General features: G+C 37.6%; 1 pseudogene; it reads left to right on the forward strand.

The window, feature by feature from the left end:
• Nucleotides 1–9191: 9191 nt before the first annotated feature.
• Nucleotides 9192–20041, forward strand: LOC117930589 (annotated as a pseudogene).
• The last annotated feature ends 248 nt before the right edge of the window (nucleotides 20042–20289 follow it).

Below are 20289 nucleotides of genomic sequence, written 5' to 3' on the forward strand. Positions count from 1 at the left end.
ATCAAAAAGTTTACTAATTATACTTTCCTGTTTAAACCAAGTCAACTAATATAGACATTTTTTGTGGATGGCTAATATGAAATTGCACTACTTGTTGGAAGGACTATTGGTGGCTTGACTTGGGAAGATTGATAAATGGATTTGGAGTTGGAATTATTTCTTATATGGCAATTGCACCAAATTTTGCAGTGTGTATTTACTTTATCCATCCTCGTCTGTAACAATATTCAACATTCCTAATATCAAACAGGTACTGATTACTACTCAAAAAGTGCATTTTTATAAGCTTAAACTTAATTGTACTAAGCACTTTTGAGTAATAGTTAGACCTTTATATCCCATTTGGCATGTTAAGAACCTAGCAAATGTTACTAACCAATTTCTGATAAGTTTTAGTGTTTTTGGTAGCTTTTTGACCATTGAAACATGCCAAGATTGAGGGAGAGTTGTGTGCAAGCTTTGGCAAGGCAAGTTGAAGATCAATACATGAAGAATCCGAGCTTTGGAGCACTTCAAAACCCCTTGCCAAACTTGAAAAGGGGTTGGCTAAGATATCAGTAGTAAGATGGAGGAAAACAAAGCATTTCGCAAGGCAAAAACATCAATTTCGCAAGGTGTGCCAAAATTTGGTAGGGTGTGCCAAAATTCGGCAAGGTGTGCTAAAATTCGGCAAGGTGTGCCAAACTTTCGCAAGGTGTGCCAAAATTTCGCAGGGTGTGAGAAATTCACTTTATGCGCACCAACCTTCAAGATTTTTCTCCAGAATTGTAATTTTTCCTTTTTACTCCTTTTATAATAGATAAAAGACATTAGGGTTTGTTTAAGAACTATAAATAGGGGTTGGAAAACCTCTCAGAGGATATTATGTTATGTTTTAGATATTTTGGAAAGACGAGTTTTTCTTTGCCTTTCCTTCTCATTTTCTCTTCACATTCTCTCTAGCCAAACACCCTTTGAGGATGATTTCTCAGGAGATGAGTGGCTAAGTTTCACGTTTCTTGGAGTGATGGAAGCTAGGTAAAGGACCCAGATGCAAAGGTGGGAGTTTTCCTTGCTTTAAATAAAGGTAGTTGTGTATCATTAATGGTTTGTATTTCAAGTTTCAGCTTTAATCCCTTAGAATCACCTTGAATGGCCAATACTTGGTAAGCTTTTAGGATTCTATGGATGCTTATTGCTAGATCCATGGATGTCCATTAGTTATCAAGTACAAGCCATTGGAAGGTGGTTCAAGATGAGGGTCTTTAGTGTTTGAAGCCATTAATGGGAAGCAACTACCATTTTTCAAGAACCCTTTGGATCAAAACTTATTTACTAAATACAAATCTGGTTCAGGAGATAACCATCCTTTATGTTATTGTCCCCAATGTGAGGAGAAGATCCGGAATTTCCCACTTTGCAACAGGAACCTGATCCTAGTAACCTATAGCTCTAAGAGACTTTCTCTTTATAGTAACTTCAGTTGTTTATGTTTGTGAGAAAATAAAGGTTATGCTTAATTAAGAAAAACACCCAAGAGGGGGCTGAATTGGGTTTTTCAAAAATATTTTCAATAACAACAATTTCAAGCACAATATAAATGAAAGTAAAGAGATAGAGTTAGAGAATTCAAACTCGGGTTTTATAGTGGTTCGACACTTCCTTGCCTACGTCCACTCTCCTCAATCTCCTAACCGAGTGAGGGTTCCATTAACTTGAAGCTTCAACCAAGTTTCTAATCTTCTTACACTTGGATTCCGACTCCAATGGGCTCTTACACAATCTCTTCAAGAATTACACCTCTTGAAGGCTTAAACGCTTGGCTTTTACAAGAATAAAACACTCAACCTAGCTCAAGGATGGATCAAATACAAAACAAGGCTAGGATGACTCAGAAAGGTGCACTAAGGAGTATGCAAATGATGATTTAATGCACCAAGAAAGAAATGAGAGCTTTTTGATCAAGAACAGGTAGGTAAATAATTGATTGCAAGTGTTCTCTTGTTCATAAATGAAATGGAGCTCTTAATTTATAGGTTTCTAAGCTCGGGAGTCAAAAACAACAAAAGGTACCCTCGACCAGTCGAGCTAGGGGTCGACCGGATCACTAGCCGTTGGGCATTAAATGCTTGACAGGTTACCGTTGCCTCAACCGGACATCGACCGGACCTCGACCGGGAAAGGGTGAACCTCAACCGGGAAGAGAAGGCTACTGGATGAGAGAGAGTGTTTTTGACACTCCTCGATCGGACAAGGTCAACCGGTCGACCGGTTCCCCAACAGGTTGAGCCGGTTGGCCATAGCCTCGACCAGTTGAGCCTTTTGGCCCCGAAAACCTTCCTTTTCAAATTCCTTTCTTTTCTACTACTTAGGCAAGGTCTTTATGTGAATATATATGCCAGTTTTAAAACATTTTGCCTAACGTACATTTGATAAAACTCGGGTTTGAATGAATTTGAAAGTTTAAAGAATAAACCGACTTTTTCAAATATGCATGAAATGGTATGAAAACCTTAAGTGCACCCATGCATTCATCTTACATTCATTTCCTATGATCAAAGGACTTCTAATAGTCTCGATCTTGTATCCATTTTGTCCTTGGATGAATTTCCGAAATTATACCTAAGATTCTTCACCATTTAAAACAATTAGTCACTTAATCATGGTTTGTTATCATCAAAACCCGATTAGGAGAACCCTTGGGCTAACAATCTTCCTCTTTTTTATGATGACAAACCTTGGTTATCTAGGAGAGAAGAAATCTCCCCCTTAAACCAAACATGGATCAATTAAAGCAAAAATTTTAAATGATAAACACGACATGCAAAATTTCAATAGGAAACAATGTGAATTATGAAAATATCATATCATATATAATAATATTGCATATACACAAAACAAGACTAATGATATGGAAATGCCATGCATGTGTGTGTCCCCTAGATCCTAAAATTTCTCCCCCTTTGGCAACATAAAAAAGAAACGAATGGGGGGTCTTGAAGCTATCAAGGCGGAGGTGGAGGAAACACGGAGCAAAGGTAAGCCATCATCTCCTCATGTTGTTGATCCATACACTCCTCAATACGCCCAAGTCTCTGCTCGAGATGCTCAAACTGAGAAGTGAAGCCGGTCTGATACTGATCTATGCGATCCTCCATAGAGTAGAAACGAGTATTACTAACGACTGCAAGCTCCTCCATACGAGTCCTGAGAGAACTGATCTGAGCGGATAAATCCATCCAAGGCGCATGATCAGGTGCGTGAGGTGCCTGAGATGGTATCTCTGCATGAGAAGACTCAATGAAGGATGGCTCAGTGAAAGATGGTCCCGCTGTGTACGCTGGCTCAGATATCATCGGCTCAGGAAACGATGCCTCAAACTGAACACCCTCGGTCTGGAGTAGAGGAATGTCAAACTCGGACCCTCTATGCTCAAAGTCTCTCTAAGGGTCTAGCTCACCCTCCATCTCTCGGATCTCGGTCTCCTCCTCATTTCCGGGATGCATCTGTCTCTGTCCCTGGCCCTGTGCTGGTGGTCGCTCAGCTCTCCTAATCCAAGAGCCATCAGGGACATTCTCAAACTTCATCCGCCCTAGAGACTGCTCGTCATATGTGTCATAAGTGGTAGGGGCCTTGAAATCTGTCTCGCGGCTCAAATCAACCCCGACATCCTTAAAAACTCTCGTGAGGAAACGACCGTAGGGGAATACGCGGGTCTTGCTCTCACAGCAAGATATCATATGCATCATCATCAGGTACCCTACATGAATCTGTCTCCCTGTCAGAATGGAATCAACAATGAAAGCCTCGAGGTAGGAGACCTCGTCTCGATGTCCGCCGCGTGTCAACATGATAGAGCAGACCATGTGATGAAGGACACGGTTGATCACCGTCAGGCTATGTGCAAAAGGTTTGCCCATCCCCTAGGCATCAGCAAGTCCACACATCCTCTTAATAGCCTCTTTGGGCTCAAATCCCGGCACCATGGGCCACACCTTGGACTCATATACCTTGAGTCCTATTGATGGAATATCTAAAATCCGGCAAATGCTCTCCAGACTCAAGGTGATCTCAACTCCTCTAACAGTGGAAGTGATCGGTCCTCCAAGCCCGTAGGTCACCCGCGAGTAGAAAGCGTGAATCAGAATCGGGAAGATAGGCTCCGAAATAGTCATCACTGGCAACTATCCCATCCGTCCAAATATCGCCTCAAATCCAAAGTACTAAAGTTGGGAGAAATTGATGCTTCTCCCTGAAACAACTTTCCTCTGGGTGAATTTTTGTTTATATCTCTGATAGTCTTCAACAGAACCGAAGAGAGCGGTGTCATACCTCGCCTTTCGGCGAGCCTCGGACTGATCCGGTTGTGATGGCTCAGCAGGGCGCTTGCCCTGAGCCTTGGAAGCGGCTGACTCTCTCCTAGGAGCCATCAGAAAGGCTGAGATGAAGGAGACAAGCTGGAAGAGAGGGATGCACACACACTTGAAAGCCCTACACGCGTAGGAAGACACTGACGCAGGCTGTGACGCGCGGACTGAGGAGGAAATTGTCCAAATGCAAAGCCCTGGTGTAGACCCTCAATTTTGTCCCTTTAGCACATGTCTTTAAATTTGTTTTCAGTGCTCCACAGTAACTCCTTAGTGGCCCATTACTACTCGTACAACTTAGCTTTTTCTGAGTCACCTCGGAGACTTCGGTTGAGGGATTATCTGACCCCTTATTGTGACCCTTGGCAGCCCTATTTTAGACTTAGTTTTTTTCATTCATTTTTAGGATAGCTTTTAGGGTAGTCTACTTAGGCCCACTTAGACACCCTTGGCCCATTTAGGCACCTTAGGCCCACTTAGGCACCCTTGGCCTATTTAGGCACCCTTGGCCCATTTAGTTAGGCCCACCTAGTCTCACCTTAGGCCCATTTAGGCACACTTGGCCTATTAAGACTTTTTTAGCGTAATTTGTATGACTTGCATATTTGCATGGCTCGTGGGGCCCAAATTTTTGTTAATTTGTTTATTTTTTATTTTTATTTTTTTTTAGTTTTAGTTTTATGACTATCATTCACTTTTTATTAGTTATCTTCCTCTTTATATTATTTTCCTTAACTTATTTATTTATTTATTATTTTTACCATTTTCTAATTTATTTACTTATTTATCTATTCATTCAATTATTTAACTTCGAAAATTTCATGCTTTTGCAAGGAAACTTACCATTGGAGTTTAAGGAAAGTGGGACTCTCCATGGAAGGTTTTTGGAGGGGAATTTGAAATTGGGAAGATGGCTTTTGAAAGGGAAAATTGAAAAAAAGAAAGAAGAAAAAAAGAAAGAAGAATAGAAGAAAGGAAATAGGAGAATTTTCCTTTTTGGAAACAAATTTAGGTCTTGGAGGGTGATACATATATAGGAAAAAGGATGGAGGAAAGGTAGGATTCGGAGGATTTTTTGGAGAAGCACAGAAGAAGCAGGAAAAGACCAATTGCAATCAAGGCTGTCCAGGTATCCTTTTCGTTACTCTTGGAATTCTTACCTTTTTTTTTTTTTTTGTGTATTCGTTTATGAATATTCTTATATTGTTGATTGGTGGACGGAAAGGGACACAAAATTGTTGTGTTGAGGTCGGTTCCTGATATTTACTATACTCTCATTCGCATTTTGTTCTCCTTGATTCTCTTGCTGATTCCAAAACATCATTTGTATCAGTATGAATGCCACGATCACTAACCTGCTTGTTTGTTGAATTTGATCGTTTTTATTTTTCTTCCCCCTTTTAAGCAACCGGATTCATTCTTGAGTCTGGTGTTTGTTGATCAAATATCTCTTTTTTATGCTTGCCTCACCTTTTCAAAGCCTGTTGATTCGAAATATGAAACGTGGCTCTTCCTAGTTCCGTTCTTATTTTATTTTATTTTATTTTTCTTTTCTTTCTTCTTCTCCTTTGGTACTCTGTTTTCAGTTACCATTCTCTCTTTCCGATGCTTGCTTATGAGATTCTTCTAAGAACTGCTGGAGTGGGGGATTCGAACTTAGAAGGATGAGACAGAAAGAAGATGCGGGGCTTCTATGCGAGTTCATCTGCTGAAACAGGGGACAACCCTCACTTGTTGCCCAAATTCTTACCGCGAGGTCTTGGCCAATTCAGTCAAGTGATATGTGCAACTCCTCCAGTAGAAATCCGAGAAAGATGTGACAAATTTAGAGATTATCTCCTCAGGACCCACGTTGGGAGGAGATTTGTCTTGGCAAACGAATATGGGTATGGCTGATTTGAGAGCAACTTTTGGTAGAGGTCAGAAGCATAAACTGAGCATTTACATACATCAGATGTGTACTTTGATGCTGTTCGATAATGCTCATCGTTTAAATTATAAAGGAACAGAGTAAGCTACAGAGATCTCTGCCTCGTATTTAAAGAGAGGCCTGTAATCTAGGGCTGGTGTTAAGGGAGAAAAATATTCTCGGGAAGAAGCAGAGCAGAGAGAGAGGAGGCCAAGATTCCTGCCCCATCCGTCCCCCTCTGCTTCTCTGTAATTTCATCCCCTACTGTGCCTTCTAGTCCTTCTTCTCACTTTGTCATCATCAGCTCAGTGCACGTTGCGCAAGCCTAAGAAGCATAGGCAGAGGGACGTGGCTTATGATGGGGATGCTGATTGGGAGATTCTGATACATGAGCAAAGTTTTCCTCAAAGTCACTTAGTCGAAGATACTGACCAGCCTTTAAGAACAAGAAGGAAGTTTGATTCCTCTTTAAATATGGTTTCAGGGACTGATAATGGAGGGGGCAGTGTTTTATGTTCTGGAATGTCAAGAAAACAGTTGAGGTTCCTGTTCTTATAGCCTTAAGTTGATTGGTAAGGCAGCTATAGATCATCAGGATTCAAGCTCTTCTGATCATGTAAACCATGCCTTGTTAGTCCTCCGTAAACTTTTTGGGGAGACTTCAGTACCTGATCCAGTTGCTTCAGTAGTGACAAACTGAGGGAAAGGTCCTTTTAGTTATGGTGTCTACTCATATGTTGTTCTAGGAGCATCTGGGGAAGACTATGATACATTAGGAAGGCCTATATTACTCAATCTCCTTGGATACAGAGTGGCAAAATAGAAGAGAACATCTTGTCTAGTAAGAAGATAGACAGAGAAAGGTATGAAAGGGTTCTAGATGCATATTCCTTGAAAAGGGATCTGGAGGTTCTCTCATTTGGTGATCAGGCAGTTATAGTGTTGTGGATGCTCATACAGGAACCAATCTCTTTAAGGAATATTTGTTGGGCCTCTTGGGTTCGAAAACAGTGATTTATGTTACACATCAAGTAGAGTTCTTACCTGTTGCTGATCTCATGCTGGTCATAAAAGATGTAATCTTTTGTTCAGAGCAAGAACCCATGTTATCCTTGGCTTCAGAATTAGTAGATCATGTGGGCTTTCAGGAGAACGAAATTGTGACAAAGGCTTTCATACTTCTGCAGAAGGTTATTTTGGAAAATATTGGTTGGTCATTAAGTTTGATTGTTGGTGATAAAGATATAAACATGATAGTCAACACAGTCACTAGTTTTGGAAGTTACAATGATATTCTCCTGCAAAGCAAGCACAAACTATGTGCAATTGGTCAAATCCTCTATGTTTCTGTCAAGGCCTCTATCACCTGCTACAATCAAGTGTTTGAAAGCTTTTTTTTTTTTTTCGTTTGATGGATACTCAGGGGCTTTCAGTGAGAAATTCATCGGGGGATAGACTTCCAAATTTTGATTATGTCTTTAGTGAAAGACTTAATTTTCAAGCCCTTTATCTCTGCATTGAGCTCCTTGCTATATGCAAAGATTCGGTGGTTGCCTCTGAAGAACTCACATAAAAAAATCTGTTTCAGCGCAAGAATCATGGAGCTGCATGCTTCGTAACTTTTCGAGTTTATTAATGGAGGCCCTCAGTTCTGTATTAGATGCAAGCACAGACAAAGACGTTTATGAGGCAAAGGAATACATGAGGAAATTCGCTTTATAGAATGATCTAGTTGTTCTAATGAGCTTGCTTTTTGCTAAGTCATCTGTATGGAGACGTTGTAATTGGGGAGCGTTCGGCTAAATGGCTTCTAAAACTTCAGCCTGTGACTACTTCTCCTTATGTATTATTATCAAACTTGTATGCTTCAGACGGGAAGTGGGCAAATTTGAAGAACCTGTCATTAGCAGATAGCAACTTTTCTGGCTCAATTCCAGACTCAATTTCGGGGTTAGAATCAATCCAATCTTTAGATTTCAGTCGCAACTCCTTTTTGGGTGATATGGCAGCATCATTGGCAAAATTGATTAATTTGGCATCCCTTAGTTTATCGTTAAATGGGTTTGAAAGTAAAATTCTAAAAGGTTTTTTTGAGCTGCATTCAAAACTTGAAATTCTTGGCTTGCATGGGAATATGCTCAGTGGACATCTGGGTGAGGAATTCTTGCGATTTTTCAAGTGCCATTCATGTTGACTTTAATGGGAATATGCTAATAAATTCTGGTTTGCAGAAACTTATTTTATTCGGTGTTTTTTTTTACTGTTATGTATTTAAATCTTAGCCATAACCAGCTTATGGGATCACTTGTGAGTGAAGGACCGAAGAGGAGGATTCAATTTGCGCGAGCTGTCTATAATAATGCCGATATCTACCTCCTGGATGATCCTCTCAGTACAGTGGGTGCATGTACAGCTGTAATTCCTTTCAATGAACACGTCATAGTTGCTCTTGCTCATTAAATTGTAATTCTAGTGACTCACCAAGTGGAGTTTCTCTCCAAAGTCGATAAAATTCTGATTATGGAAGCTGAAGGCTTTTACAGAATCACCTATGAACATGAAAATCCCGAAAATGTATACTTGGGAGACACACTTCAAGAATGGAAATAGAAAGACAAGGAGAAAGTGAATTGCCTGAAGGGTTCAAACAAAATACCCATTGTTTAGAGAGTCATCAGCATCAATTTTCTCAAGATCTCTAGAAGCTGTCAAACAACCTGTACCAGATTCCGAGTTGAAGGTAACAACAAGCAGCGTTGAGATTGGATCAGGGGAAACTGCACAGGAGGCGGATGTTTCTGTCAGCTGTTGCACAGAAATTGATAAGACAACTGAAAATTCAGTGGCGCCTACTCCCACAACTTTGGGATCCATAAATGTCGAAACTATCCTATCCAACCAAACCAAGTATTCTGATCTTTTAGCACGCTCCTGCCATGAAGCTCACTGTCAAGACCTCGAAGGGAAGCACAGCAACAGCGAAAGCATCATCTTCTACAACTGAGAATACACACAGTTTCATGACTCCTCCCAAAATTCTAATGGTGGCTGAGAAGCCCAACAGTGCTCTTTCTATCGCCTCGGCTCTCTCTGGTGGTCATATGTCTACTAGGCGTAGTAGTACAGAAGTCCATGAATTTAATGGAACCTTTCGTAGATCTAATGCACAATATAAGGTAACAACAGACAAGAAAGCTCCAAAATTGTTGAATTAAACAAAGAGCAGTCCATGTTTATCAGACTTTGATGGTCAGAATTGCTCCTCTGCTTTAAACCTCATGCTACACTGTCTCCAGAAAACGGTGAATCAAAATGACATTCATTCAAATTGTTGTAGCAAAGGATGGTCTTGGATGTGCAACTTCAGAATACATAGCTGTGGGTCATATGCTTATCTATATATAGCCTTACTCCTATTCGGCCTGCATGTTCACCTATCCTCCTGATGCTTTCCTTCCCCTTATGAATTTACACATTCACTTTAAATTTGGATTTCAAAATATTTTTCAGAAAATAACTCTTATTTCCTTTAAAGTCTCATCCTTAGGAATTCATAGACATTTAAATCTAAATCTTCAATAATCTCTTGGCTGCCATTTTCCTTCCGGCACACGTTTTCACTATTTTATTTGATTTTCAACTGATTTCCTTGATTTTCCCAAGCATGAATAAAATTCATGATTCCAAACAATGGAATTCATAGAATCAACTCACGCGAAATTAATTAGGGCTTTGGTGGGGGTCTGACATTCATGATACTCTCTTCAATATTGTTTGCTTGATATGTTGATTTTTGATTCTTCTTGATGATATACATGAATTCATTTTATATCTATTGTTGAGATATCCTTATTTCCCATAGAGATGTGGATGCTCATTAATCAGGTACGCTCTTCCCACCCCACAACTCTAAAATTCTATGAATGTGTATGTTCTCATGAGACATGGTCATGTTTGATGCCATAATTGATTGCCTTGATGTTTGTTCGATCATCCTTGATAAAATGCATGTCGTGTGTCATATTTCTGAATTAACCATTGATGTTTTATGATAGCGCTTAAGAAGTGGTTCAGGTACGCACCCTAACTCTCCTTTATTGTGATTGATCTCCTTATTTAGCATGCTACTTTCTGAAAATCACCTAGCTTACTTAGGTATCTACAATTAATCAATTAATTGCCCCATTTCCCCAATTTAGTCAGTAAAGACCTCTTTAGGGCTTAGAAGGGTGCTACCTCCTAGAGGTACCTTCCCAATAAGTAACCTGATCCCCGAACCTAGACTCAAGTTTTTTTTCAAAGACATGCTTTTTCCAAAAATTATAGAGTCACATTTTAGGGTTTTTCTTTCTTGTTTTATTTTCCCTTTAAAATAAAAATAAAATAAGTGGCGACTCCAACTTTTCCAAAACTAAATAATTTTTCACAAATAAAAAGAGAGTCTCGCCGATCGAGTGGGGACGCATGTGAAAAATGCGGGTCCACACCTGGGTCCCAAATCCCAAACCCTAGCCTCCAAAACCCAATCCGTACCTCTCAGAGAGCTGCAATGGTGTAAAAAATTCCTTGAGGGCAACTGGAACGGCACAAGGCTTGAAGAACCAGAGGAAAAGGGTGAGAAACTGAGGCGCGGGAGGCTCTTTAAATTCCCAGCCCCGACGAACCGGTTGACCGCCTAGTCAGCGGTCAACACTTCGATTTTTGTGCATTTCCTTGTCTTGTGATCCTCCCCCTGCCCTTTTCAATTGAAATCCCCAATTTTTTATGTCCAATGCCAAGGGAATTTTGATTTTTGGTCAAAATTTGACCTTTTTCCTAAGTGTATTTCTATATGATGCAAATGATGTGAATTTCATGCAATTATGAGGCATATTCAACAAGAATTCATCAAGCAATCACAAGATCATAGAGAAATCACCCCTAATTGTTTTCTAATATCAACAAATTGCTCTTTACTTAAAGGTTTTATAAAAATATCGGCAAGTTGATCCTTTGTGCTTACAAACTCAAGAATAATATCACCTTTTTGTGCATGGTCTCTAAGAAAAATATGTCTAATTTCTATATGCTTGGTCCTAGAGTGTTGCACGGGATTTTTTGAAATGTTTATGGCACTAGTGTTATCACATTTTATAGGAACATGCTCAAAAGACAAATTAAAATCATTAAGAGTTTGTTTCATCCAAAGGATTTGTGCACAACACAAACCGGCTGCTATGTATTCGGCTTCCGCCGTTGACAAGGCTACCGAATTTTGCTTCTTACTATGCCATGAAACAAGTGAGTGTCCTAGGAAATGACAAGTGCCACTAGTGTTTTTCCTTTCAACTTTACAACCGGCAAAGTCGGCATCCGAGTATCCAATTAATTCAAAGTTATCACCCTTAGGATACCATAGGCCTATGTCCATTGTCCCTTTCAAGTATCTAAGAATTCGTTTTACGGCACTTAAGTGAGATTCTTTAGGACAAGATTGAAATCTAGCACACAAGCATACACTATACATGATATCGGGTCTACTAGCGGTCAAATATAGCAAAGAACCTATCATGCCTCTATACATAGTTGAGTCAATGGATTTACCTTTCTCATCTTTGTCAAGCTTAATGGATGAGCTCATTGGAGTCTTGATTGTTTTAGCCTCTTCCATGTTGAATCTTTTGAGAAGGTCTCTTATATACTTTGCTTGATTGATGAAGGTTCCTTCCTTTAGTTGCTTGATTTGAAGTCCAAGAAAGAAGTTAAGTTCTCCCATCATGCTCATTTCGAACTCACTATGCATGCATTTGGAAAATTCTTCACAAAGAGAGACATTAATAGCTCCAAAAATGATGTCATCTACGTATATGTGCACTAAGAGCATGTCACCTTCTTTGGTTTTTATGAAAAGAGTTGTGTAAATTTTTCCCATTTTAAAACCCTTTTTCAAGAGAAATTTACTCAATCTTTCATACCATGCTCTAGGTGCTTGCTTCAAACCATAAAGTGCCTTTTTAAGTTTAAAAACATGATTTGGAAAGTTAAAACTTTGAAATCGGGGTGGTTGTTCAACATAAACTTCTTCATTTATAAAACCATTTAAGAAAACACTTTTCACATCCATTTGATACAAGACAAAATCTTTAAAACATGCAAAGGCAAGTAGCATTCTAATGGCTTCTAATCTAGCTACGAGTGCAAAGGTCTCTTCATAATCTATCCCTTCTTCTTGATTAAAACCTTGGGCTACCAATCTTGCTTTATTTCTAACAATTATGCCATTTTCATCCATTTTATTTCTAAAGACCCATCTAGTTCCAATAACACTTTGATTTGAGGGTCTTGGCACTAATTCCCATACTTCACTTCTTTCAAATTGATTTAACTCTTCTTGCATGACAATCATCCAATTTTCATCAACTAGAGCATCATTTATATTTTTAGGTTCAATTTGAGAGATAAAAGCAAGATTATTGCAAATGTTTTTTAGAGATGATCTAGTTCTTACCCTACTAGATGGATTACCTATAATTTGATCTTGTGGGTGGTTAATCACAAACTTCCAATTTTTAGGAAGGTCTTGGCTTGATTCACCTTGCACTTGATGAGGAGGGGGTAGTGCCAATGGTGATTCTTCTTTCTTGGGATCCTCTCCAACTTCTTCTTGTTGCCTTCTATCTTCAATTTGCAATTTTCCCATGGAGGTCTCCAAGCCTAAATCATCATCAAAGCTTTCTCTTTCTTGCAAAGAATTGTTAGATTCATAAAAAATAACATGGATGGACTCCTCTACAACCATGGTTCTTTTGTTAAAAACTCTAAAAGCTTTACTTGAAGTTGAATATCCAAGAAAAATTCCAACATCCGATTTTGCATCAAATTTTCCTAGATTGTCTTTGGTGTTTAATATAACGCATTTGCATCCAAAGACTTTGAAATAGCCAATGTTGGGTTTCTTGTTTTTCCAAAGCTCATAGGGAGTTTTCTTAAGAATGGGCCTCAAAAGTATTCTATTTAAAACATAACATGAAGTGTTAACCGCTTCAGCCCAAAAATATTTAGGTAAATTGTTTTCATTTAGCATGGTTCTAGCCATTTCTTGAAGAGTTCTATTTTTCCTTTCAACTACCCCATTTTGTTGAGGAGTTCTAGGAGTCGAAAAATTATGGTTAATACCATGCTCATTGCAATAGTCTTCAAAATCAATGTTTTCAAATTCTCTCCCATGATCACTTCTTATACAAGTAATTGTAAAACCTTTTTCATTTTGAACTTTGTTACAAAACTTTGAAAACTCATAAAAGGCTTCATTCTTTTGACTTAAAAACAAGACCCAAGTGTATCTAGAGAAGTCATCCACAATAACATATGCATAAGATTTTCCTCCAAGACTTGGTGTCCTAGAAGGACCAAATAAATCCATATGCAACAACTCAAGAGGTCTAGTTGTTGAAATGAAATTTTTGTTTTTAAAAGAATTTTTTATTTACTTTCCCATTTGACAAGCTTCACAAACTTTGTCTTTTTGAAAATTCACTTTGGGAAGGCCTCTAACAAGTTCATCTTTGTTGAGTTGGGAAATGAGGTCCATGTTAGCATGTCCCAACCTCCTATGCCACAACCAACTTTGATCATGCATTCTTGAAAAGCATCTATCATGGCCGTCATATTTTGAAATATTTATAGCATAAACATTATCACATCTATGGCCCATGAAGATGGTTTTATCATTTTGAATGTCTTTGATAATGCAATGAGATGCTTCAAAAACTACTTTAAAACCTTTGTCACAAAGTTGACTAATGCTTAAAAGATTATGTTTTAAACCATCCACTAATAAAACACTTTCAATAAAAGAGGATGTGTCATTACCAATGTTGCCTTGACCAATGATCCTTCATTTTGCATTGTCTCCAAAGGTAACGTATCCTCCTTTCTTTTTGTGAGGAAAGCAAACTTAGATTCATCCCCGGTCATATGTCTTGAGCATCCACTATCCAAGAACCACTTATCCTTCTTTGATCCCTACAAAAAAAATTCAAGTTGATTTAGGTACCCATATCTTTTTAGGTCCTTGAGGGTTAGTGACTTTGGATTTTTCAATCCAAACCTTTTTAGCCTTAGTGTTTGAATTTTTTTGAGATCCATTTCTTAAAGGACATGTGCTACTAATGTGCCCTCCTCTTCCACAAAAGTTACAAATAGTAGAGGGACTTGCACTTGAGGATTCTTTTACAAAATAGTTTTTAAAATACTTTTGATTCTTTGAGGATTTGAATCCTAGCCCTTGTTTGTCAAAAACACATTTTTGGCTAGCTAAAATCATTTCAAAGGATTTTTGCCCACAAGAAAAAATTGAAAGAGAAGAGGTCAACCATTCATTTTTCTTTTTTAAAACCTCATTTTCACTTCTCAAAATCTCATTCTCTTTTTCAAGATGAGCTTTAGATATTTCATCAATTGAAAATTTTTCTTTCACTTCTTAAAGTTCTTGAATTTTCTTTTTGAGAGAATTATTTTTCAAACTAAGTTTTTCAAAATCCTCATATAATTCTTCAAAAACATCATGCATATCTTCATCACTAAAGTTAGAGTTTACCTCATCAAGATCATCTATTGCCATGAAGCACATGTTTGCCACTTCTTTCTCCTTTTCTTCTTCAGAAGATTCTTCACTATCACTCCAAGTGGCCATCATTGCCTTTTTCATTCTTCTCTTGGCTTCACTTTTGTAGAGAGGACAGTCATATTTGATATGTCCCGGTTTTTTACATTTGAAACACACCAAGTCTCTTTTTTCTTCCCATTTCTCCTTATCACCATGAGATGATGATTCCTTTTTAGAAGGGTCTCTTTTAGAGGTAAATTTTCTTCCTCTAAACCTTTCATTCCTCATGTATTTGTTAAGCTTTCTTGTGATGAGGGCTAAATCATCATCTTCCTCACTTGGTTTTTCTTCTTCAACATCTTCTTCTTCCTTGGTTGTGGCTTTGAGAGCTATGCGCTTCTTCTTTTTGTCTTCACCCTCTTGAAGCTTCTTTGCCAAATTAATCTCATATGTCATCAATGACCCTATGAGTTCTTCCATAGGTAGCTTAGTCAAGTCTTTTGCTTCTTGAATTGCGGTGACTTTAGTATGCCACTTTGATGGGAGTGACCTCAATATCTTCATCACCTTCTCGAATTCTTTGTAGGTCTTTCCTAAAGCTTCAAGACCATTGACAATGTCGGTGAACCTAGTAATCATCTCAACAATAGTCTCATTTTCTTTCATTGAAAATAATTCATAATTATGAACAAGTAAATTTATTTTTGACTCTTTCACTTGATTTGTTCCTTCATGAGTTATTTCAAGTAATCTCCAAATTTCTTTAGCTGATTTGCATTGACAAATTCTATTGTATTCATTTCTATCCATAGCACATTGCAAAGTAAAAACAATCTTAGCATTTAATTGAAAATTTCTTCTATCAAGCTCATTCTATTCTTGCTTGGGTTTTGGAACCAAAACTTCATCAACTAGCTTAGTAGGAAAAGTTGGACCATCTTCAATGACATCCCATACATCTAACTCGGTTGATTGCAAAAACCAAGTCATTTTGGTTTTCCAATAGGGATAGTCTGTTCCCGTAAAGAATGGAGCTCTATGTTTTGCAAAAATTTCAGTGTGAGATGAGCTTGATGGAATAGTCATTTCCTCTTAGACGATTAGGTCTTAAACAAGAGGTTTATCTCTGATACCAATTGAGAAAATAAAGGCTATGCTTAATTAAGAAAAACACCCAAGAAGGGGGTGAATTGGGTTTTTCAAAAATATTTTCAATAACAACAATTTCAAGCACAATATAAATGAAAGTAAAGAGATAGAGTTAGAGAATTCAAACTCGGGTTTTATAGTGGTTCGGCACTTCCTTGCCTACATCCACTCTCCTCAATCTCCTAACCGAGTGAGGGTTCCACTAACTTGAAGCTTCAACCAAGCTTCTAATCTTCTTACACTTGGATTCCGGCTCCAATGGGCTCTTACACAATCTCTTCAAGAATTACACCTCTTGAAAGCTTAAATGCTTGGCTTTTACAAGAATAAAACACTCAACCTAGCTCAAGGATGGATCAAATACAAAACAAGGCTAGAATGACTCACAAAGGTGCACTAAGGAGTATGCAAATGATGATTTAATGCACCAAGAAAGAAATGAGAGCTTTTTGATCAAGAATAGGTAGGTAGATAATTGATTGCAAGTGTTCTCTTGTTCATAAATGAAGTGGAACTCTTAATTTATAAGTTTCTAAGCTCGGGAGTCAAAAACAGCAAAAGGTACCCTCGACCGGTCGAGCTAAGGGTCGACCGGATCACTAGCCGTTGGGCATTAAATGCTTGATAGGTTACCGTTGCCTCAACCGGACATCGACCGGGAAGGGGTGAACCTCAACCGGAAGGAGAAGGCTACTGGATGAGAGAGAGTGTTTTTTACACTCCTCGACTAGACAAAGTCAACCGGTCGACCGATTTCCCAACCGGTTGAGCCGGTTGGCCATAGCCTCGACCGGTTCAGCCTTTTGGCCCCGAAAACCTTCCTTTTCAAATTCCTTTCTTTTCTACTACTTAGGCAAAGTCTTTAGGTGAATAAATATGCCAGTTTTAAAACATTTTGCCTAAGGTACATTTGATAAAACTCGGGTTTGAATGAATTTGAAAGTTTAAAGAATAAACCGACTTTTTCAAAGATGCATGAAATGGTATGAAAACCTTAAGTGCACCCATGCATTCATCTTACATTCATTTCCTATGATCAAGGGACTCCCAATAGTCTCGGTCTTGTATCCATTTGGTCCTTGGATGAATTTCCGAAATTATACCTGAGATTCTTTACCATTTAAAACAATTAATCACTTAACCATGGTTTGTTATCATCAAAACCCGATTAGGAGAACCCTTGGGCTAATAGTTTTCTTAACTTAAAATCAACCTTTCCAATCAATCTTATTTTCATTTAAAAACTAATTTTTGAAAAAAGGAAATCACCATTTCTTCTTTCATTAATGTTAAGTGTACAAAGAAAACTCATTCCTGTGGACGATCCTAGAGCCACTATACTATAGTAGCTTTGTCTTTGCTACCCTAGTATAAGGTGTTGTAGGTTTTATAAATGTTTTGATAAACACCCGACTGGGCATGAATCAGGTACCCATATACATATCGGAAATCACACCCAAGAATATTAGAAGAGGATTTGCATCAGCCCATACGGTAAAACGTAAACATTATAGACTTCGACTAAAAAACCAATGAAGTGTTTAACTATATATTGTTAAACTTTACAGTTGGTGTTATGTTGCGGCTTTTCTATGACATTTCTCTTGGGAACTGTTCTCTGCATTTATTTAATTCAAGGGTAGTTTAAAAGGTAATTATCTTTCATTTCGTTTTCAAGAACTGCTCCATGTATATTACATATTATTGGTATATTCTTCATTCCAGAGTCTCCTAAATGACTAGTGAGCCCAATTCAAAATTTTTAGAGGTTCTTAATTTACATGGTTTTAGAGTATAGTACAAACAAAGAATTGAAATAATCTTAGTTAATTTTCTACGTCTTTTCGTGGATAATATTTTTATCCAAAATCATGTCAAGCTGAGTACAAGAGGAAATTTAAGCAAATCACCATTTTGTAAATTAAATGAATGATGCAAAGCAAAAGGCAAGCATCCAAATGATTTGTGCAATTATCTGCAGGCAAAGACTGGGTGAGAAAAAGAGTTGGAAGCTGCTTTACAGAGGCTAAGGAGAAAGAACACAGATATTTCTCAAGAGTCAGCTGAAATCAAAGTAGCATTTTATATTCTTATGCTCATGAATGAATGTTTGTTGTGTGGTTGATATTGCCATTATTATTTGTTTGGAACAAGAAATGAGATGGCTTCCCTTCTTTTTTCAGGACTATGCAGAAATCTGTCAACAGCAATCAGAAGCTAGAATTCTAGACTTGTTTCAGCTGAAATATGCTCATTCGCTTATAGTTAGTGTCACAAATTAATCATTGGCATGTTTCTTTCACATGGTTTGCCTGATTTTTTCTTTTTACATATAATTTCATTATGTTCAGGTTGGGATTGGGTTGATATTGCTGCAACAACTTGTAGGGTCTAGTGCAATTTCTAGTTATGCATGTTCCATCTTTGAATCAACTAGTAAGGAAGGATCTTCATTTTCACTTTATATTATTTATAAGGGATCAAAAAGAATAATGATGAATGGAGATATGACTTTGGGGTTTATGACAGATTTTTCAAGTACATTCGGGACGAGCAATTGCTATCATCCAGGTTTTACCCTTATTTAACTGTAATTTGATTTGGAAATCTGCTTCATGCTCTTTCTTTCTTTTTTTTTATCATTTTTTTTTCTTTTCATTATTTAAAAGAAATGTAAACATTCCTCTGCAGATTCCAGCAGTTGTCCTTGGTCGACTCTTAGCAGATAGATTTGGAAGAAGACCACTTCTAATGGTTAGGATGAGGAGGAATTTGTTTTTAAGTTCATGATTAATTGATCAGCAAGTTTGCAATTATTTCATCAATTTATGCAGGTTTCTGCTGGTGGAATGTGCTTGAGGTTCTTGATTGTAGGATTGTCATTCTTATTACAGGTCTCTTCTAAATCCAAATTTAAACAGTTCTATGTTTTCTTTCTTTCCAGTTTTCTTCTTCATTTATTTAGATGACCATTAATGAAAAACCTGAGTTTTACAAGCATGACCTTCACAAGTGGAAGGATGGTGCTTATTGGCATAGTGGTAATGCAACATAACATAAAGAGAAATGTTCATCTAAATTTTGTCCTCTTTTTTTTGTTATTTGGGTTTGCCCAACCATTAAGATGAGAGTTCTCGGAGGGTATCATGTCTCATAAGTTGTGAGCTTATTGAATTTGGAATGTCTTTATCTGGGGCTCTTTATTCTCCATAATCTTCTTATGGTTGAAACCCATTGCATAGCCAATGGGTAGTGGCTTATATGGCCGAAACTGAATTCTTGTTTTACTTTCATTTGTATCATTCCTAGTTTAGAAGGATCAGTCTTTGGATTATTTTTTATTTTTTTGTTAGTTATAGCCTTTACATATTAGTAAATATTGTTTGTTCTCAGCTGATCTACAATCAGGCATATTTATCATTCTACTCATTAAGCTTGAGAGGACTACCATGGCTTATCATTTCAAAGGTAGTGTGAACTTTGTTGGGCAAGAATTCTACATCATTTAATAGAAATTTGTATTAATAGAAGTATAACATTACACCAAGGTTCGTATTGATGGCATATGTCTACTGATGAGAGCTTCTATTTCAGATATATCCGATAAACATAAAGGGCTCAGCTAGCTGGAAGCCTAGTAACATTCGTTGTCTGGTTCTCTTCTACAGTTACTATGTATTGTTTTGACTTCATATTTGAATGAAACTTTCTCTACCTCTCTCTATCTCTCTCTCTCTCTTTCTCTATATATATATATACAGGCTTGTGTTCATGTTTATTTTTGTTTATAAACATAAATATTTTGGTTAAACCATTTCAGGAACATTCTTCTTATTCTTGATCTTCAACAGTGCAACTATTCTATTCACGGCAAAATTGGTTCCAGAAACCAAGGGGCGGACGCTAGAAGAAATACAAGCATCCATGACCCAGTTTCCGCAGCACTAAATTAATGAACTTACCGTGCTACACGGGAATAAGTATTGGAATGAAATATCTGCTCTGAACATTTGTTAATTTGGTAATGTGAAGTTGGGTACCTTTGGTCATCCTAGCATAATAAATAGTTAGCCATGAATCTTCTACCATCTAGATCATATATTTGCATGCCATGTTAGATGGACATGATGGATAACAAATCATATTTTTGTTCTCGTTGGAATTGAAATACAACGAGAATGACAGTGAATTGGGTATTAAAAACTTTTCCAACTAATCAACCAATAAAAAAAACAATGAGAAAATGAGTAAAGCAATAATAATTGAAGAGATTGAGAGAAGATATATGCAGAGTAGTT

This window comes from Vitis riparia, chromosome 14, assembly GCF_004353265.1.
Source record: "Vitis riparia cultivar Riparia Gloire de Montpellier isolate 1030 chromosome 14, EGFV_Vit.rip_1.0, whole genome shotgun sequence".
NCBI classification, from domain to species: Eukaryota; Viridiplantae; Streptophyta; class Magnoliopsida; order Vitales; family Vitaceae; genus Vitis; species Vitis riparia.